Source organism: Mesoplodon densirostris, chromosome 6 (assembly GCF_025265405.1).
Source record: "Mesoplodon densirostris isolate mMesDen1 chromosome 6, mMesDen1 primary haplotype, whole genome shotgun sequence".
NCBI lineage: Eukaryota > Metazoa > Chordata > Mammalia > Artiodactyla > Ziphiidae > Mesoplodon > Mesoplodon densirostris.
In genome coordinates, this window is record NC_082666.1 from 120393392 (window position 1) to 120407247 (window position 13856).

The window sequence follows — 13856 nt, forward strand, 5'->3', positions numbered from 1 at the left end:
GCAGCTACTATGCGGTTCCTGCTAATTGTTACAAATGAGAAAGCCGAGGCTCAGAGAGGCTAGGTGATTTCCCCAGAGTCACAGAGCTGCTAAGTGGTCAGGCTGGGATCACTAAAGTGTACATGACCCCTCTTGCAAGTTCTAAGTGGCTGCACACCGGAGGCTTCAACAAATCCACTGGGCTTCCCTCACCAACCCACATTCCCAAGAGTAAATGAGTATTTGAAGCTTGCACAGAGTAGTTCACTGATGCACTTCTGTTGAATTGGACCAAAGACCTGGGAAGCCACTTCAGGAAGGTAGTAGACCCTTGTTCTAGATGAAATATGAAGACTATATGCTTTATGGCTCTAAGTCTGTATGTGCCACCCTCATGTCCCAGGCTCTGTGCTGCCCCACAGGCAGGGCCACCCAACAGATTCTGAGTGCATTTCTGCAGTCAGAGGACCTAGGTTCCAATCCTGGTTCCGCCACTTCCTGCCCTGGATGGGTGACTCCTTTGCTTCACTTGCCTCATCTGTAGGAAACACTTCACTCAAAACCTCCTAGAGGAATGAAAGGGCTGGATGCACAGTGGGTGCAGAACAGTCCCTGTCGCGTGACGCTGCACAACAAGTCGGTGTGCACTCTTGCTGTGCTGCAAGGCTGCGGGCAGGAGGGCACCGCACCGCGCAGACTCCCTGCCTGAGCCAAGCTGGGAGGCAGCGCCCTCCTGCCCGACCCCACCTCACAGGGGCCACGGGAATCACGTTCCCAGGGCGCGATGACGAGTCCAAGGGCGTGGACTGTTTTCTCGGCTCTCTGTTCTGTTGCCAAATCACCTTCCTAATTGGCTGGGCGTGTCCCATCCCGGAAGCACAGCCTGAGGCTAAGTGGAGGCCAGGCTGATGTGCTGGCCAGTGTGGGGAGGCTGGCAAGACACACAATGATACATAGAAACAATGAAATATGGGAGTCCGGGGGTGGCAAATGCTCCGGAGAAAACCGAAGCTGAGTAAGGAGGAGAGAATGTGAGGGAAGCACGGGGGCGGGGGGGAGGGGGCCCGGGGGGGCCCAGGAAGACCCCGACCTGCGAGGTGGCACAGGCAGAGGTTCAAAGGAGGGAACGAGGAGCCCTGTGGGGTGGAAAACTCGCATTCCTCTGGGCTCCATAGCACTTAACTTGCATCATTCCTGCACTATGCATCACTTCCTATTTGTGTTATAGTTATTTGTGTATTCCATTTCTCTCTCTTAGAAGACTGTTACAAGCACAGATGCCTTGTGCATGGATACCACGGGTCCGTGTCCCCTTAACCTCTGTGGTCAGCAGTGCATATCACGGGCCATCACTGTTTGTTGAAGTGAATCAGATTGAACCGAAACCACTTGAAAGCCTATAAGGCATGATTAAAGTAGAAATAATTTTAGTGGATATTATTCATGATTACCCATACTAGTAAGAATGGAGAAACCAGTAGTTTAAATCTATAGAACTGAAGAGGCTCTACCTTGCCTATTTGTTAAGTCAAAAGGGAAACCAGCAATCAATCAGGCAAACACTGGTCCAGCCATGTGGGAAAGTGATTTGGAATATGTGTCAAGGGGCCAGGATGTGGGTCTGGATCTGGCCCTCCAGGAGGAGATTGTGGTTAAAGTAGTCAGGTTGGCCAAATATTTCACGTATTCCAGTGGTCCTATCTTGGCCAGATATCTATCAGGCCCTACTATCTGGCTTTCTCAGATTCGGAAATCTGCAGTGTTCTATCACAACCACTTTTATTTTATTTTATTTTTTTAAATTAAGGTATGGTATAGGAAATTCCCTGGCGGTCCAGTGGTTAGAACTCTGCACTTTCACTGCCAAGGGCACAGGTTCGATCCCTGGTCGGCAAACTAAGATCCCCTCAAGCCCCCATGGCATGACTGAAAAATAAGTAAATAAATTAGTTAATTAATTAAGGTATGGTTGATTTACAATATTATATAGGTTTCAGGTGTACAACATAGTGACTCACAATTTTTAAAGATTATACTCCACCTATAGTTAGTATAAAAGACTGGCTATATTCCCTGTGCTGTATAATATATCCTTGTAGCTTATTTATTTATTTATTTATTTATTTTGCGGTACGCGGGCCTCTCACTGTTGTGGCCTCTCCCATTGCAGAGCACAGGCTCCGGACGCTCCGCGGCATGTGGGATCTTCCCGGACGGGGACACGAACCCGTGTCCCCTGCATCGGCAGGCGGACTCTCAACCACTGCGCTACCAGGGAAGCCCAGCTTATTTATTTTATACGTAGTAGTTTGTACCTTTTAATCCCCTACCCCTATCTTGCCCCTCCCCCCTTTCCTCTCCCCACTGGTAACCACTAGTTTGCTCTCTATATCTGTGAGTCTGTTTCTTTTCTGTTATTTGACTAGTTTGTTTTATTTTTTAGATTCCACATATAAGTGATATCACCCAGTATTTGTTTTTCTCTGTCTGACTTATTTCACTAAGCATAATACCTTCCAAGTTTATCCTTGTTGTTGCAAATGGCAAAATTTTGTTCTATTTTTTGGCTGAGTAGTATTCCATTATATGTAGTAGTATTCCATATATATATATCTATATATATAGATATATATAGATATAGATATAGATATAGATATAGAGATAGATAGATATTTATATATGCCACATCTTCTCTATCCATTCATCTGCTGATGGACACTTAGGTTGCTTCCATATCTTGGCAATTGTAAATAATGCTGCTATGAACATTGGGGTGCATGTGTCTTTTTAAATTAGTGTTTTTGTTTTCTTCAGATATATACCCAGGAGTGGAATTGCTGGATCATACAGTAGTTCTATTTTTAGTTTTTGGAGGAACCTCCATACTGTTTTCCACAGTGGTTGTATCAATTTACATTCCCATCGACAGCGTACAACGGTTCCCTTTTCTCCCCATCCTAGCCAATATTTGTTATTTGTGTTCTTTTTGATGATAGCCATTCTGACAGGTGATATCTCATTGTGGTTTTGATTTGCATTTCCCTGATGATTAGGGATGTTGAGTATCTTTTCATGTGCCTGTCGGCCATCTGTATGTCTTCTTTGGAACAATGTCTCTTCAGGTCTTCTGATCATTTTTTAATCGGGTTGTTTGTTTGTTTGATTTTGAGTTTGTATGAGCTGTTTATATATTTTGGATATTCATTCTTTATCAGCCATATAATTTGCAAATATTTTCTCCCATTCAGTAGGTTGTCTTTCAGCTTTATGGGTGGTTTCCTTTGCTCTACAAAAGATTTTAAGTTTAATTAGGTCCCATTTATTTATTTTTTTGCCTTTGTTTCCTTTGCCTTAGGAGAAAGATCCAAAGAAATATTGCTACTATTTATGTCAAAGAGTGTTCCACCTATGTTTTCTTCTAAGAGTTTAATGGTTTATGGTCTTACATTCAGGTCTTTAATCAATTTTGAGTTTATTTTTGTATATGGTATGAGAAAATGTTCGAATTTCATTCTTTTACATGTAGTTGTCCAGTTTTCCCAGCATCATTTGTTGAAGAGACTGTCTTTTATCCGTTGTATATTCTTGCCTCCTTTGTCATAGATTAATTGACCATAAGTGCATGGGTTTATTTCTAGGCTCTCTATTCTGTTCCGCTGATCTGTGTATCACCACCACTTTTAATGAATGTGGACACTTTATAGGCAAGAAGGTAGGGAACACCTTCTGCTTCCTCCTAGGAGGCAGCGCCCTCTAGTGGTTCACATCTCGCACCGCCTTGAGCGTTTGCACTCTTCCGCGCCAAGTTGTAAAGCCAAAGGGTTTTAGAGAACATCTGGCCCAAGCATATTGATTTCAGACATGGAACCAAAAACCCAGAGAGCTGTCAATGGGCTCACCGTCCCTCGGCAAGTTAGCAGCAGCGCTGAAACCGGATCCAGATTGAGGTCTTCGGAGCCCTAGAGTCACGAATCTGCTCAGAAAGCACAGAAGAAACTGCCAATTGTCAGGAGTGGCTGGGATACCTCTGCCTTTTCTCCAGGGTGCACATATTCACATATTCCGGTGGTCCTGTGTTGGCTGGATATCTATCAGGCCCTCCTATCCTGGCTTTCTCAGATCCAGACATCCGTAGTTTTCTATCCATATACTGGTTTTATATTTTAAAAGTATAATTTCATTCATATAATCTATTTTCTAGGATGAATAATCATTCTTTGTCCCACGCTGTGGGCTAATCCCTCCCTCTCCTCTAACCCCTGGCAACCACTGATCCTTTTACTGTCTCCATGGTTTCTCCTTCTTCAGAATGTCCTATAGTTGGAATCAGATAGTATGCAACCTCTTCACATTGGCTTATTTTATGTAGTAATATGCATTGAACATTTCCCCGTGTCTTTTCATGGCTCGATAGCTCATTTTTCTTTTATTGCTGAATAATATTCCATTGTCTGGATGTATCACAGTTTGTTTATCCATTTGCCTATTGAAGGACATCTTGGCTGCTTCCAAGTTTTGGCAGCTATGAATAAAGCTGCCGTAAACGTGTGTGTGCAGGTTTTTGTGTGGACATAAGTTTTCAGCTCATTTGGGTAAATACCAAGGAGCACAATTGCTGGATCATGTGGTAATAGTATGTTTAGTTTAATTGGTGTCTACTTACAATGGAATATGACGCTGTCTTAAAAGAAAAGAAATTCTCGTATATGCTACAACATGGATGAATCTTGAGGACGTTATGCTAAATGAATAAGCTAGTCATAAAAAGACAAATACTATATGATTCTACTGTATGAGATGCTTAGAGCGGTCAAAGTCATAGAAACAGAGTCTAGAATGGTGGTTGCCAGGGGCTTGGAGGATGGGGAACAGGAGTCATTGTTTAAAGGGTATAGAATTTCAGCTTTACAAGATGAAGGAGATGGAGTTATGAGATCTTATAAGGGAGTTATGAAGATGGATGGTGGTGAAGGTTGTACAACATTATGAATGTATTTAATATCACTGGACCGTACACTTCAATGTAAGTGTAAATTTTGTGTTAGATGGTAAATTTTGTGTTATGTGTGTTTTACCACAATAAAACACAATTGGGGGAAAAAGTCACGTAAAGCACAGTCGTTGTGGGGAAAAAAAAGAGTACATTTAGTTTTGTAAGAAACTGCCAAACTGTCTTCCAAAGTGGCTGTACTATTTCATATTCCCTTAGGCAATGACGAATGGGAGTTCCTGTCGCTCCACATCCTCACCAGCATTTGGTGTTGTCAGTGTTCCAGATCTTGGCCATTTAAATAAGTATGTAGTGGTGTCTCATTGTTGTTTTAATTTTTATTTCTCTGATGACTTATGATGTGGAGTATCTTTTCATGTGCTTATTTTCCATCTGCCTTTTTTTTTTTTTTTTTTTTTTTTTGCGGTACGCGGGCCTCTCACTGTTGTGGCCTCTCCCCCTGCAGAGCACAGGCTCCGGACGCACAGGCTCAGCGGCCATGGAAAACGGGCCCAGCCGCTCCGCGGCATGTGGGATCTTCCCAGACTGGGGCACGAACCCGTGTCCCCTGCATTGGCAGGCGGACTCTCAACCACTGCGCCACCAGGGAAGCCCCTGCCTATCTTTTTTGGTGGGGCGTCTTTTCAGGTATTTCCTCCACTTTTTAATTGGGTTGTTTGTTTTCTTATTGTTGAATTTTGAGTTTTTTGTGTATTCTGGAAACAGTCCTTTATCAGATATGTGTTTTGCAAAGATATTTCTCCCAGTCTGTGGCTTGTCTTTATTTTCTGAACAGTTTTCATAAAACACCTAGAGTTCCTTCATACCTTCCTATCTGTGTGTGTGTGTGTGTGTGTGTGTGTGTGTATAAAATGGCTAGGATTTGGAAGAGGGATGGTTACTAGGAATAAATAACATTCGATGCAGTTCTTGTACTGGGCTTATATCATGATTTGGAGCTTATGTCGTGATTTGGGAGTGAAAATCACATAAACATTAAATAACCAAGCAAAACAGTATGAGATTCAGGTCAAAATGCCTGGCACTTTGCAGTGAGCAGAGATCAGAGAGACTGGAGAGTCCCAGGTGGGGCAGGGGGGGAGCATGGAGTCTGGAGGGGCTGCACGGGTGGGTCAGTGGCAGAAGAAGAGGGTAAGGACTAGACAGGCCGGGAAGAGGCTGGTCCAGGTGGAAGTGGCAAGAGAAAGACACAGACCTGGGAAACCAGCTTAATCCTTGTTCAGGGACGAGCCTCGGGACATCTGGGAACAGGTGGGGTAGGGCTGGGCATAGACTGGACCCTGGGAATTTGGCAAAGCCACAGAATATGGGGTGACAGGTTCTGAAGACCAGCTTCTCCCACATTAGAATTTTGCTGCCCCCCTCCCTTCCCACACGCCCCCTCCACCCGAAAGTCTCCTACTGAGAGAAGATGGAGACTTTCACCTCACACAGTCATTTAGAGGGAAAAAAAGTTAAAAAATAATCGGTCCAAATCTCATTCCCAGACACCTGGCTTCTGCCAGCTCAAACCACCTTGTCTCAAAGATGCAGCTAAAACAGGGAGGGGAAGGGCCAGACAGAAATGGGAGCACTTCTGCCCCATGATGGGCTGGCATCTGGCAGGGCGCCTCCTCCGGCCGCAGCCCAGCAAAGCCCTGCTGGATCCCGGAGAGCTCGGAGTGTCCTGCCCAGGCTGCTCAGGGTTGGCTGAGGACACAGCCTGACTCCGTTCCATTCCAGCCACTGGCATTTATAAGGCTCCTGCACGTCCAGACCCAGTTCAGCACCCCAGGGGAGGGAGAGAGGTGAGAATCCTGCTGTCGCCAGCCCCTCCACCCCTGGGGAGAAGGTCCCCAAGAGCCCGCAAGGGCAGTTGCTTATTTGAAATATCTGGGGAGGGTGGGAAGTCATGGTTCAGAAAAAAGGCCCAAACCCCGAGGGCTACCTTGTTCACCACAATGGCAGGAACACTGCTGCGGACTGAACTACATCCCCCTAAACTCATATGTTGAAGCCTAGCCCCCAGTGGGATGGTATTTGGGAGGTGATGAGGGTTCAATGACGTCACAAGGGCGGAGCCCTCAGGGTGGGGTTCATGGCTTGATGAGAAAAGGAAGACCAAAGCCCTCTCTTTTTCTCCTGCCACCGAGTTAAGAACAGCAAGAAGGCTGCCGTCTGCAAGCCAGGAAGGGGGTTCTCACCAGGAACTGAATCTGCCAGCACCTTGAGCTTGGACTTCCAGCCTCCAGAACTCTGAGAGGTAAATACCTGTTGTTTAAGAGCCCAGTCTGTGGTATTTTGTTACAGCAGCCTGAGGTGACTAAGACGGCCTCCTGGCCGCCGCTGGCGTCGGTAACGCCGTGACCCTGGGGGTTTTGTCTCCATTCTCTCTGCCGCACAGCTACATTCCACGTGTTACTCTGAGCCCCCGCTGCCCTCCCACCAAAGGGATCTGCCCAGTAAATCGAGGCACCCTAAAGATGTGGGGAGAGTGTTGTGTCTCCCCAATACCACCTTCCCCAGGTCACTGCCCTGCCTTTCCTCCAGGTGACACCCATCCCCCAATTGGCCACTAGTGCTCTAGGCTAGCTGTGTTTCTCAGAGTGTGGACTGGGGACCCCTGGGGGTTCCCAAGACCCTTTCAGGGGGTCCACGAGGTCAAACTATTTTCATAATAAAACGAAGATCTGGGGCTTCCCTGGTGGCGCAGTGGTTGAGAGTCCGCCTGCCGATGCAGGGGACACGGGTTCGTGCCCCGGTCCGGGAGGATCCCACGTGCCGTGGAGCGGCTGGGCCCGTGAGCCATGGCCGCTGAGTCTGTGCGTCCGGAGCCTGTGCTCCGCAACGGGAGAGGCCGCAACAGTGAGAGGCCCGCGTACCGCAAAAAAAAAAAAAAAAAAACCCGAAGATCTTATTTTCCTTTTTATTCTTATTCTCTGGAGCTGGCAATGTGCCAGCAGCAGCCAGAGGACTTCTTCCAGGCTGATGGACGTGTACGGTGGAGAGCCCCAGGAACATCAGGCAACGTGGACCCCAGCCCCAGGTTTTCTCCCCAGGAAACGAGGGGTTGAATTAGATAACAAAGGCTACTTGTTCTTTTTTCTCTGACTCTTGGTGGAGGAGCAACACAAGGAAAATCAGTGCAGTCAGAGGCCCATCTCCTGCTACTGTCCGCCTTGGTTGCTAAGAGACCATAGCAGAGATGCTTAAGCCAGCGCAGCACCAGTCTTTGAACATGGCCCCTCGCTCCTTGCAGTTTCTACCTTGGGAATTGGAATTATTTTCCTTTAAAGGATCCCTCGAGCTCCTGAGCTGTTGTAAGAAAAGAAAAAAAAAAAAGAAAGATAAAAAAGAAAATGCAGCTCCCTATGGCTCAATATAAATAATTTATGGCCATTCAGTCTCATTCTCCTAGTTTTTCCTTATTAGTCCAATATCTATCTGCCTACCTATATATCTATTTATCTATCTATCTATCATCTGAAAACTTTTCAAATTATGGAATATAACCTAGTTAAGAATTTATATGTTATACACAAAAGTACATAAAATATAAATATGAGCATAATAACTAATACAAAGCAAACACCCATGTAATTACCATCCAACTCAAGAACTGGAATATTACTGGCATCCCAGAAACATCCCCACAACCCACAGGCTCCTTCCCCAAACTGCCTCCCTGCCCTGAAGGTAAGCACTACCCACCCCACCCTTTTTTTTTTTTTTTTTTAGCGGTACGCGGTCCTCTCACTGTTGTGGCCTCTCCCGTTGCGGAGCACAGGCTCCGGATGTGCAGGCTCAGCGGCCATGGCTCACGGGCCCAGCTGCTCCGTGGCATGTGGGATCTTCCCGGACCGGGGCACGAACCCATGTCCCCTGCACGGGCAGGCAGACTCTCAACCACTGCGCCACCAGGGAAGCCCCCCCCCCCCTTTTTTAATGGTAATGACTTGCCTGCCTGTCTCTCTCCTATCTCTTTTTTTTTTTTTTTTTTTTTTTTTTTTTTTTCTTTTTGCGGTATGCGGGCCTCTCACTGTTGTGGCCTCTCCCGTTGCGGAGCACAGGCTCCGGATGCGCAGGCCCAGCGGCCATGGCTCACGGGCCCAGCCGCTCCGCGGCATATGGGATCCTCCCAGACCGGGGCACGAACCCGTATCCCCTGCATCGGCAGGCGGACTCTTAACCACTGCGCCACCAGGGAGGCCCCTCTCCTATCTCTTAATGCTTAATGTCCTTGGAGGGCTCCAGGGCTCAGATTTGGGGGATCCCATCCAGGCTCCTCGCCTTAACTATTTCCATATGCTGCCCATTCTAGAATGTATATCAGTAGCCTGGCCCTCTCCAAAACTCATCAGACTCCTCTGTACAACTCACCACTGGGTATCCAAGTGACACCTCAACTGGGTTGTGTCCCAAACTATGCTCCTGATCATCTCCCCAAATCTACCCATGTCTCTTTTCCTTTTAACCCCCAAATTCACTCCAAGTCCTGTTGTCTGCCTTCTCTGGATCTCCAGAAACTGATCACTCTTCACCTCCTCTGCTTGTCACCTCTCATTTAGATGATTGAAATAGCCCAGCTGATCACTTTGCTTCTGCCTTGGCCCCAACAGTCAACTTTTGAGCCCACAGGCCAAGTCATGCTTTTAAAATATCATTCAGATCCTGTCACTCCTCTGTTCAGCATCTTGCACTGGCTTCCCGTCACCTCGAGGGTGAAAGCCAAAGTTCTTACAACAGCCCAGGAGCTGAGGCACACAGAGCTTATTTGGCAGAGTCTTAAACATCTATACTCCCTTTCTCAAATTAACAGAAACCATCCTTTTTAGGTGGTAGAATGCTACCTGGTGAAAATACTACATTTCCCACCTTCCTTTGCAGGTAAGCACAGCCACACAACTAAGTTCTGGCCAATGAGATGAAAGCAGAAGTTTGCAAGGCATTTACTTTGGAAGTCTCCTTAAAAGGAAAGGAGAGTGTCCCTTTTCATTTTCTCCATTCTGCAGCTTGGGATCTGGATGTGAAGGCTGGAGCTCTAGCAACCATTTTGGATCATAGAGATGAAGGCCACACTCTAGGAATGGTGGAGGAGAGAACCTGAAGGAAGCAACCTAGGCTGTTCACCTCTAAACTGCTTTTAAATCTGAGAGAAATACACTTCGATTTTGTTTAAGCAAAGATTTGGGGGGTGTCTGTTAGTGGTAGCTGTATTGGGTCATTGCTGATACAAGTAACCTATTCAAAGTCAAATAGCTCAGAAATGGCTGAGTCAGAATAACCCTGGTGGTTTAAGCCTGGAGCCTGGGGTCTTTACCACTCTGCCCCCTCTCTGGTGAGCACTTGAGAAACATGAGATGATATCATTATCGTCGTCGTTACATAGTAGCAGAGAAGGCTCCTTCTTAGGTTACCATATGTTAATTGGTCATAAAATCAATTTAGTGTGTCATAATTATCATTAAAAAAAAGAAATCTAGTAGAATGAAACAGAAAATACTAGGGTGAAAACTCTAAGATATTGATGAAAGAAACTTAAAATGACACAAATAAATGGAAAGATATTCCATGGTCATGAATTGAAGAATTAATATTGTTAAAATTTCCATAGTACCCAAAGCAATCTACAGATTCAATGCAATCCCTATCAAAATTCCAATGGAATTTTTCACAGAAACAGGACAATCCTAAAATTAGTGTTGAACCACAGCAAACCCCCAATAGCCAAAGTAATCTTGAGAAAGAATAACAAAGCTGGAGTCATCATGTTCCCTAATTTCAAACCACAAAGCTATAGGAATCAAAACAGTATGGTACTGGCATAAAAACAGACCCTCTGCCCACCAACCCCATGCCTCTCTGACCTTGTCTCCTCTTTGATCTCTCTGCTCCAGTCCCACTGCTGTTCCTCAAATGCCCCAGGCCTGCTCCTGCCCCAGGGCCTTTGCACAGGTTTCCTTGTGCTAGAACCGTCTTTCTCTGGGTCTCCTTCCCTCCTTTTAGACTTTGCTCCAATGCCATCTTCTCTGGGAGAACTTTCTTGACTGTAATATTTTCACTTCCATCCCCCACCCCTCTGGCATTTCCTATTCACCTTCTCCATGTTTTATTTCTACATTTAGCCTTTAAACCTTGGAGCATACTGTGGTACATTATTCATTTGTTTTCTTCTCCACTGGAATGTAAGCTCCACAGCAGCTTGCAGCTTACAGCTTACATAAAAAGCAGCAGAGCTTGCTTTTTTATTTTCCTTGTTTTTTTTCCACTGCTATTTCAATACCTTTGTTTAATAAATATTTGTGGAATGAATGGCTGGATTTCTCTGAGGCCAGGGAGTCCTGAGAGCAGGCACAAAGCTGGCCCTGCTGCCCTGCATGGCTCCCCAACCCAGCATTCTCTCTCACTGTCAGTTCCTGACTTCTCTCCTTTTGGAAAATCAGAAGTTCATACCTCTCTCAGTTTTCATATTTTTACAAACACATTCACTTGTTCCCTACGAAGTCAGGGAAAGTTCTGTCAGTTTAGTTGAGGAGCAGAGAGAGTAGAGAGTACAGATGCTATTCAGGGATTGGCTGTATTGCGGTAACTGCAGATTTTTTTTTTTTCAGAGTCTGTGCGTCAGGGGTTGTTTAATAAAGAATTTGTCTGGTCTTTGTCCCTGGTTCTGGACAGGAAGCCTCTAAACCCTTGAAATCTCCCCAGTGATAGGAGTGTCTTTGTTGTTTATAGTCGGCCCCTCGGGCCACGTGAGTTTATGATAATAAAATGACTCATGGTTTGCCCCTGGCTAGTTTCAGGATGGGGGCTGGGCATGCCAGAAGGACCAGTTATGTGATTAGAAGATTGGGGTTTGGGGCTACATGATATCAGTCTGACTTCCCAACCTCTGGAGAAAAGGGCTAGAGATTGAATCCGATTATGTAGCCAATGATTCAATCAATCATGCTGATATAATGAAACCCCGATAAAAACTCTGGACACCAAGACTTGGTGGCACTTCCTGGTTAGTGATGCACATCTAGTTGCCTGGAGGGTGGTGTGTCCTGAGGACAGGAAAGCTGCTTGTTTAGGACCTTCCCAGACATTGCCTTATATGTTTCTTCATTTGGCTGGTCCTGATTTGTATCCTTTATAATAAAACTGTAATTGTAAGTATTGTGCTTTCCTTAGTTCTTTGAGTCATTCCAGAGAGTTACTGAACCTGAGGGTATTGTGAGAAGCCCAGAATTTGTAGCCAGTTGGTCAGAAATGCAAGGGCCTGGGGACTTCAGAACTTGCAGCTGGTGTTTGAAGTGAGGGTAGTCTTGTGAGGGGGACTGTGCCCTCAACCTGTGAAGTGTGGCCTAATTCTGGGGAGGTAGAATCAGAATTGCACTGCAGGGACTTCCCTGGTGGTCCAGTGGTTAGGACTCCACACTTCCACTGCAGGGGGCACTGGTTTGATCCCTGGTCGGGGAACTAAGATCCCGAATACCAAGTGGCGTGGCCAAAAACGAAAACAAAACAAATTGGTTTTTTTTTTAATTAAAAAGAATTAAAAAAAAAAAGAATTGCATTGTAAGGGGGAAACTCTATAGTCATCAGTGCTCTTTTAATTGCAAGTGGAAATTGCAAGCTCATCAACTCGAGCTCTCTTAGGCACAAAAGCATCATGGCTCATGAAATGGGGGGAGTCCAAGGGTAGAGTGAATTGAAGCCCGGATGGATCCAGGGACCCAGATGGTCAGGCAGGGCTCCTTCTCACTGAGGCTTTTCTCTACAGCCTTAGTGGGGAGGCTGGCCCTGCCGACTCCTTTGGATTTCTCGCTTCCAGAACACTGAGGCCAACAAAAAAATGTCTGTTGTTTTAAGCTACCCAAATGTGTGGTAATTTGCTATGGCAGCCACAGGAAACTAATCTACCTGCGATCCCAGTGTGTTGGTTTGAACTGAATTTCTCACTATCTGCCACTCACGCCTCACCACCCCAGCTTAGGACCCATGTGTGAGAGTGAGGGGTGAGTCTGTCCTGCTAGACCTCAGCTCTCCAGGCCTCAGGCCACCCTCTGCTCTGGTGAGTGAGCAGTGGAAACTTCCAGAGGAGGGGCCCGGGGAGACACAGGTGTGTTATCCAGGGAGCACCTCTGGTTTCCCTCTAACAGTGGACTTAGATCCCTCTCACTTTGTACAATTCACGTGACCTTTCTGGACTTACGCTGATAAAATGACTACTTTTAGCTTGTGATTCTGTTGCAAAGGATACATTGCTTCTTCAGACGGGCAGTTCAGGTCCTGAGAGAGAGAGAGAGAGAGAGAGAGAGAGAGAGAGAGAGAGAGAGAGAGAAATGAGGGTTAGAGCAGCCACCAGGTGGCGACATCTCTTTCTGCAGCTGGACAGCAGGTGGACTTCAGCTCCTGCGCGGGGGTGGGGGGTGGGGGTGGAGTGGGGGTGGAATGCCCCAGACCTGCCAATGGGGCCCCTGATCGAGCTCTCAGGAGAAGCTATTGAGATAGGATGACTGAGGCTGCGCCTGGAAACTTATATCCAAGAAAAATGATGAGTCTGATACTTGATTGGTGATTATTATATGGAGAGAGAGGGTGATAAGAAAGAAGTCTAGAATGACATGCAGGTTTCTGGTCTGAGTTACCAGGTAGTGCTCAGAGGAATGAGGTCTGGGGGAGGATGCTATGGGGCATCTAAGTAACAGCTGCTAGGAAGCAGAAATAATGGTAACTCTCGAGCGGAAGGAAATGAAAGGCGGAGGATGGTATCTGGAGGCCGGATGACCCTCCCTAATATGAGGCCCAGCATAGTGTAGTGGTCTAGAGGAGGGGTTGGCAGACACTGCCCATGGAATTGGCCTGCCACCCACCTTCTGTAAAGAAAAATGGTTTTATCGGA